The 7,230-nt window shown below is 41.1% G+C and overlaps 1 long non-coding RNA gene across 2 annotated transcripts; it reads right to left on the bottom strand.

Annotated features, from left to right (window-relative positions):
- Window positions 1–232: 232 nt before the first annotated feature.
- LOC101751137 lies at window positions 233–6,211 on the bottom strand. 2 transcript variants are annotated; one of them, XR_006938613.1, is made up of 4 exons: window positions 6,065–6,211; window positions 3,967–4,071; window positions 2,655–2,729; window positions 233–1,396 (listed from the first exon to the last, which is right to left on the bottom strand). It is a non-coding gene; the product is annotated as an uncharacterized LOC101751137 (long non-coding RNA). The 2 variants fall into 2 exon arrangements; XR_001464036.4 differs by having other exon boundaries at window positions 233–2,729.
- Between the last annotated feature and the right edge of the window lie 1,019 nt (window positions 6,212–7,230).

Below are 7,230 nucleotides of genomic sequence, written 5' to 3'. Positions count from 1 at the left end.
CAGGCTGCTCCCCCCTCCCCAGGACACCTCCATCCCCACTGCCTACTGGCAGCACGGGGACAACCGCGGCACGGGCAGGCGGTCGCAGGCCTACAGCAGTGCCTGCACTGTGAGAGTGGTCCGGGCTCCGCGGCCGAGGGCAGTGTTGGCTCATGGTGAGTTTTATCTTCTTTCTGAGCTCCCTGTCCCAGTACATAAACAAATTTGTTTTTTTTTAAAGACTTTCCCACACAAGCGCCTGCCAAGTTCAGAGGACTGCTTTTTGAGATTGATCTCGAAGTTTTTTTGGAACAGGGGATGAGATTATATAATAAATTTGGTTAGTCTCAGCAAGGCGGTGGGGAGATGCTGTTTCAGACTGCTACATAACAGCCAAAAGGATTAAGAAAAACTAAAAGAATCCTCAGAGTGTGAGTGGGGAGGAGTTGGGTTTTCAATTTAGTAGGTCTTGTCTGAAAACATTCACAGAGAACTCATCTTTACACAACAGGATGGATGAAATGTTCTCAGAACAATAAACCTGCACGGATTAATTTCTCTTAGAAATTGCCCTCATTCCCTGCTCATACATTTTTTTAATATACTACTTGTCATAAATCTTGTTGTGTATCTACGATACATTGGTTTCCACATAATAGCCCACTGACGATTTAGAGAATTGTCATTTGTCTTAATGCATGGGACAATGTGGAAATTCCTGCTGTTTGCCAGGCATCCTGGCATCCTGGTCCTTGTCATCCATTTCAGGTCTCACTCTCATAAATATCAAGCCCCTCAAATGCAATGATTAGGAAGAGAAATGCAAGAGAGAGAAATTCCTTTATCCTGTCAAAATTTTTCAATTTCTACATAGAGCTCAGTAGCACAAAGTTTTCAGAGAAACAAAAATTTAAAGGCAGTGTCCAACCAAAGATCTGGCCTGGCATCAGGACGCCATGGCAGCAGGAAACTGCGTGCTGGTGGGGCTGACAGCCCTCTATACATAAATGCGATGCAAATATATAATAATAATGATGGCATCATCTAGGAGGCCCATGGGAAAATAACTTAATGATGTATTTTGAGAATTTAATAAACTGTATTTGCACACCGCACAGGAAACTGCATCAGTTTTACAGTTGCTTCATAGGTAGATATTTCTTAAAACAGCACTTGACTTTGATTACGGAGCCGTGAAGATCCTGGGAGATAACAGATGTTCCCAAAACTACCTATGGACCATACAGCAAGAGGTCCATCAAGTGTGTGACCCAAAGTTTTAAAGAAAGAATTTCAAGATTTACAATCTTTGCTATACAACTCAGCTTACTTTCATTTATGTATGGTCATTAATTCTTACAGGGAAAGAAGTATTCAGAGCTCATCTGTTTAACTATCCAACCTTTTCCATGGCACTCTGAAAGATAAAAATGAAGACACATTTACTATATGATATGCCCATTTACTATGGCTTCCTTTAGTGGGAAGAATTTGGTTTGATGTAAATGTGACACTGAGACCCGCTGTTTTTATTTACCAAAAAGCCCCAACCCAGCCAATATTCATTTTGCAAGGTGGGAAAGTGTTGGGTGTTCTCTGGCCACCAGGTATTGTAGTAATGATGAGATGATCAGAGAAGGATGCAGGAGAAGGAAAAGGAAGGCAATCAGCCTGAGAAAAAGCATGAATGTTGGACTCGACGAGCCTTGTATTTCCTCTCTAATTTTGGGTATTCTATGGCTCCATGATTGTAACATCTGTGCTGTCACTGTGGCAAATAGTGTTCTCCAGACCTCTTCTTCTCCAGGTCTGTGCTGGGACCCACCTCTTCCATGGTTAAAAATCCCAGCTTCAGAATTGCTAGCCAACTTCGGCTATTCTACTTCAGGACTTTCATCATACCCTGTGGATGCTGCTGCAGGATGGACTCAAGTCCTCGTACTGTCCTTCATCTGCTTGCCTGCAGGCCATGTGACACTTAGACATACAGTTCCTCAGGTAGTGATGCTTCAGAAAAGTGAGCAAAAAAAGTTCCAGAGAAATCTCAAAGGATCTATAAACTTACATTCTTCAGGATGTGGAGCTGATTACTCAGTATGTGATTTTTCTTCCTTCTGAGTCAGTGTTGAACTAGTAGCTGGCTGGGCACATCATTAGTGAGGGATGTGATGTTCTGGTTCTGCCTTCTTCTTGAGCCTTCTGTTGGAGGTCCTGGCTACTTTTCCTTAGGCAAAAACAGTCTGGTCTTGAGAAACTGAGGCCAACCAATTCAGCCAGCCGTGCTTATCTGTGCAGCATCATTTGGTTATGTTGGCCATACCTTTTAGTCTTTAACTGTTCTGTGGTGTTGCCAAGCATTTTAAACAGAGGTGACAAATTTCATTTGAAAGTAGGTTGTCCCAGTGCTATATAGTCTGCAGCTACTTCTTCTGGCTGTTTTCCACCTGACTTAAGTCAATCAACTCCTTTGACACTCTTAGATGAGGTCTCATATCAGATGAATGCAATGTCAAAGTCATCATTAGTGTTAAGGAGGATGGATATGTGCCATTCTGTAAAAACCTGGGGAACAACTTGTGCTCCATCACTTCATAAAAGGGGGAAAAGCACTTTCTCCACTTATTAGTTATGATTTATACCTAACAGCCAAAGCAGGTATCCCTGTGATTACTTACTTTTGTAATGAGACACTTTTGCTTCCTTCAGATGCATTAATTTAACTTAAGGCTGCCATCAAGTACTTGGAAAATCTGAAAAACAAGACAGGCAATGAACTTCTTCCCACTTTTGCCCTTTTTTAGTGTGTGTGTGGTTAGAGAAAATATTTTAGAGCATCTGTTCGCCAAATTGCAAGCCAATCTGCTCCAGTTGTAAAAACTTACTGTGTTATGTATCATTCCCTGGAATCAGAGCTAATGAAATTTGACACAATAATATGGTCAAATATAGCCCTTATGAATAAAGCTGTTGCTTTTCTCATAGCAGTTACTCCAAGAAAACAAAGACTAAGAGTTCATGCCCCAGTTTTCTTTTGGACCCTACACTGCAGGAATGTTCATGAGATACCTTTAAATATAATTCCTACTTCCTGAACAGCATTCCTGCTGTAAAGACTCATAGGCAGTATAATAAGATGATGCAGCCTCATGAAGAGGCAAATTCCAGAAAAATGTACATCCACATGCTTCTAATTGTGCCCAGCTTCTACTAGTTGTACAGATCATCACTTCCTGCAGTTACTTCTGGAAATCTTGGTCTTTCGGCCATGCCATCATGTTTTTAAATGCACTGTAAGAAAACAGTCTCTGCATGCCTGCTCAGTTTGGTGGGCAAAGTAGTCCTGAAGTGATCCAATAGAAATTATCCATCGGTTTTGACTTGCTCAGTGTGAAAGAGGCTTGTTGTTCAATTAAATGGTATCTGTACTAGATATCAAGGCACTGGATCTAATTCTCTGAGCTATATTCTCAGAAGTGACATGAAGTCAATGGAGCTGATTCTTCTACTCCTCTGGCATCCTGGCCACAGAATCATCGATCCCAGAGTCATAGAATGGTTTGAGTTGTAAGACAACCCTGTTCAAATCCCCTTGCTGTGGGCAGGGCTGCCACCCAGCAGCTCAGCTGCCCAGGGCCCCATCCAACCTGGCCTTGAGTGCCTCCAGGAAAGGGGCACCACAGCTTCTCTGGGCCGCTGTGCCAGCACCTCACCACCCTCCAAGTAATGAATTTCTGCTGAATATCTGATCTGAATCCACACTTTTTCATATTAAAAACTGTATCTCTTATCCTATCGCTACGCTGCCTGATAAAGAGTCCCTCCTCATCTTTTCTGCAAGCCCTCTTTGTGTACTGAAAGGCCCTCTGATCCTCTGAATTACACTGAGTTACTTCTGATCTAAATGAATGAGGTATCCATCTTTGCTTCGATGCGAGACAAGGATTTAGTCCTGAAAAACACAGATTTAGGTAACAGCAAGTACCCTACCTCCTCAGATCTGTCTTGCTCACTGGTTGGTGATGCACTGTGTCCTCATGAGCCAGAGAAATGGGTGTTAAAGGTATGGTTGCTCCTCACGTGACTCCCGCTGTCCTTAAAATATTGAGAAGAATCAAGATTAAATATAAAAAGTTGTTTCTCTTGGAAAGTTCTAAAGTGCTCGTGAATTGCCAAAGAAAGAAAGAATATGTTGCCAATGCAATAAACGTCTAATATGTTGCTACTCGGCCAGAGCTCTTGCATCACAGTCCCTCTTAGACCGTATAAATCTGCAGTTCCTTCCAAAGTCTACCACAGCCACAGCATCCTCAAGCAGATTCCTCTCAGCACCATGCTTAAGATAAGCAATTACTAGGGGAACATGCAGATGGAATGAAAGGCAGGGAAGTTGTCTTCTTTTTCTTAGAATAAGTATTACTTTGTTTTGATAGATGGACTCCATAAGCTTTTTGGATTAGGAATAGAAAGAATAGTTTTGTGTGTCAGGTTGTTATGCTGATTTATACAGAGGCACCCTGATAATTTCAATATTGTTGTCTAGGCTTTTTCATATGCAGGCTAGTTTTCTACTTTCTTTTCTATCTGATTCCCACTGAATTGAAGGTTTCCACGTGCTGTCAGCCCTTTCCACTTCACCCATTTGGTTCAAGAGCAAGTTTGCTGAACTCCCCAGCAGCTCATGTTTATTTTCTTATACTAAGTTTGAGTGCAAAATCAAAACTTTTCATTTGTCCTTGGCAAGTTAAAATGAGCATTATTTACACAGCACAGTAGGGGTCTGCAGCTCTTTATGAACAAAAAGAAACTGAAATACCACGGCATGGGGTGATGTGCTGCCAAGGAGCAGAACTTGCTGACCACACCAGGCACAGTGGAGCACGTTTGGGCAGAGGTCACATAGCTTCACTGGGTGCCTTGGGCTATGTGCTCTGCTCCTCATGGCTGGTCTGTCTAATCAGGGCACGTTTGTGTTATTCAGGCACGGCCACTGAGAAGACTTTGCAGAGCATCTTGTTGCCGCTTATATTTCTGGCACCAGCTCTTACAAACACTGCCAGCTGGATTTTATGACACGTCATTGAGGGGCTGCCAGCAGTCAGGTCACAGTGCCATAGACCTCCAGATGGAAAAACTGCCTATCTTCAGCTCTGCAGGTAAGCTTTTGCAGTCTCTACAGAACTCCAGGTAGGTTTTTCCCATAGCTGAAGCAAATAGCGCCAGGGAAGTTCACCACACTGATGATTCAACTCAGTTAACATAAAGCTGAATTATGTTGTTAAAATGCCGTTACATATTTTAAACATTTCCATATAGCTCTGTTAGTTAAAAACAAAATCTGTTTCAGAAATTCTTTATGCATTCAGCTGTAATTAATTTTAACCTGACGTTGAGGCTGGAAGCCCACATTCAAAAGGCATCTGCAGTCTCTCCTAGTCTGCTAACAGAGACAAAGGATCCATCCCATCGCTGAATTTAAGGTGGGAATGGGCATAATAAATTGTGAAAGTTTCAAGAAACTGAGACAAGTAGGAAGTGAAAATAGAACATTACACCACTTCTTTATGCACATTTCCTAGAGTATGTGCACACATACCCACAAATGCCTCAACACAAAATACTCCTCTAAAAATAAGCTGTCCCCAACCTCTTGTCAAGTTTCAGCCCTTTATTAATGCCTGCAATTTCCTGAAAAATCAGCGCTGTTTCTAAAGAATCAAGTCTAAATCAAGTTACAGCAATAATCAAGTCTAAATCAAGTTAGGGCAATTCTGTGAAGGTGCACTGTACTCATGCAGATTAGAGCTAGGGCAGTACCATGAATGAGATTTTTTCTCATTTTGCTCCTTTGCTAGGGTACTAGATAAGAGTTATATTTATGAACAAATAATTTGCTGTAAGTTGTTATAAGTAACCCTTCAGTTTTACGCCATGAACTTTAGCGTACATCAAAATCAGACTGTTCCATTTTCAAACCTGTCATAAAAACATTAAACATATTTTGCTGAAGACATGAAAAAAGTGTTCAGTCACATGAATGTCTCTCCATTCTCCCAGACATGAAAAAGTGCAAGTGGGAAATGCTCACCTAATGTACAAAAGTAACGTCTAATAGCTGGAGAAGGTCTGAAGATCCTGTCAACTGCAGGTTAGAGATGGTTATCTCTGGGAGGACATTCCTCATCTTTTCCATATGTTCAAAATAAACTGTCTTCTGTGATTCCGAAGCTCCCTTGGCAGGAGAGGAGAAGTGTTGAAATATCGTATTTCACAATTTTCCAGACCAAATGCTAACTTATCTGAACGATACATTGCTGTATGATTCAGTAAATAAGCTCCCCAGTCCTCTGGAAGTAGATAATAACTTTAAGTTTTCATTGCTTTATAGTCAAAGAGGTATCTCTCAGTTATCATAAACGTTGAGCAAACAGTGATATGGAGCCAAGGATCTTTTTTTTTGCTTGTAGAGAATATTTTCATTTCTGTGCCTCGTTGAAGGCAGCCAATTATTCCCCTCTCATCTGTATAGTGATCGACAACTAACTGAAACATTTTGATGTTATAGTGGATGAGACATCACCGACTACAAGAAAAAGCTGTTCTTTTAAACAAAGCTTTAACTTCTATGTTGTTTGAAAAAATAAAGCAGTAAGAATGGCAGCGCTTGATACTGGTACTGTGCAGAAGCTTTTGTCCTACCATGTTACGTGTGATTGTAATTCTGAGTAATTCTTGGGGGATCACGTCATCTGATTTGCACATTTCTTTGAGTGTGTACACAAGCTCTCATGTATTTCTCATTACAAAATATACCCAGAAAACTCACACCGTTCACAGTCATTACATCTCCATAAGAAAGGATGGGTAGCTTTTTGATACATATTTGTTGCTTCTTTAGCAGCCATCTTTCCTGTGATTTCATGTGTTTTAGCAATCAGGAACACTTCAAGAGCTTTGTTATTAGAAACTACATTAGATCTTTTTCATAATTCATGTTTTTTGTATGCTGTCTTACCACAAGCAATTCAGAAACTTCTCCATAAGTGACCATGAGACGTCTGATGCTTGCTGCCTTCTTTACTGCTCCAAGCCAGATTATTTCTACACTTACTTGGGAAAGATTGCCACCTCTTCTTTTTTCTTTGTTCTACTTTTTTTCCCCCTTTGACGTGGGGGTTTTATTGACATTTTGATGGAACAGTATCTGTTCAGTTGTCCCAGTCCTGGCCCATGGAGTAGTGTAACTTGAGCAAA

Source organism: Gallus gallus, chromosome 2 (assembly GCF_016699485.2).
Source record: "Gallus gallus isolate bGalGal1 chromosome 2, bGalGal1.mat.broiler.GRCg7b, whole genome shotgun sequence".
Classification (NCBI taxonomy): domain Eukaryota; kingdom Metazoa; phylum Chordata; class Aves; order Galliformes; family Phasianidae; genus Gallus; species Gallus gallus.
The sequence above is the reverse complement of the archived record's forward strand: the minus strand, read 5'-3'. Positions and strand labels throughout refer to the sequence as shown.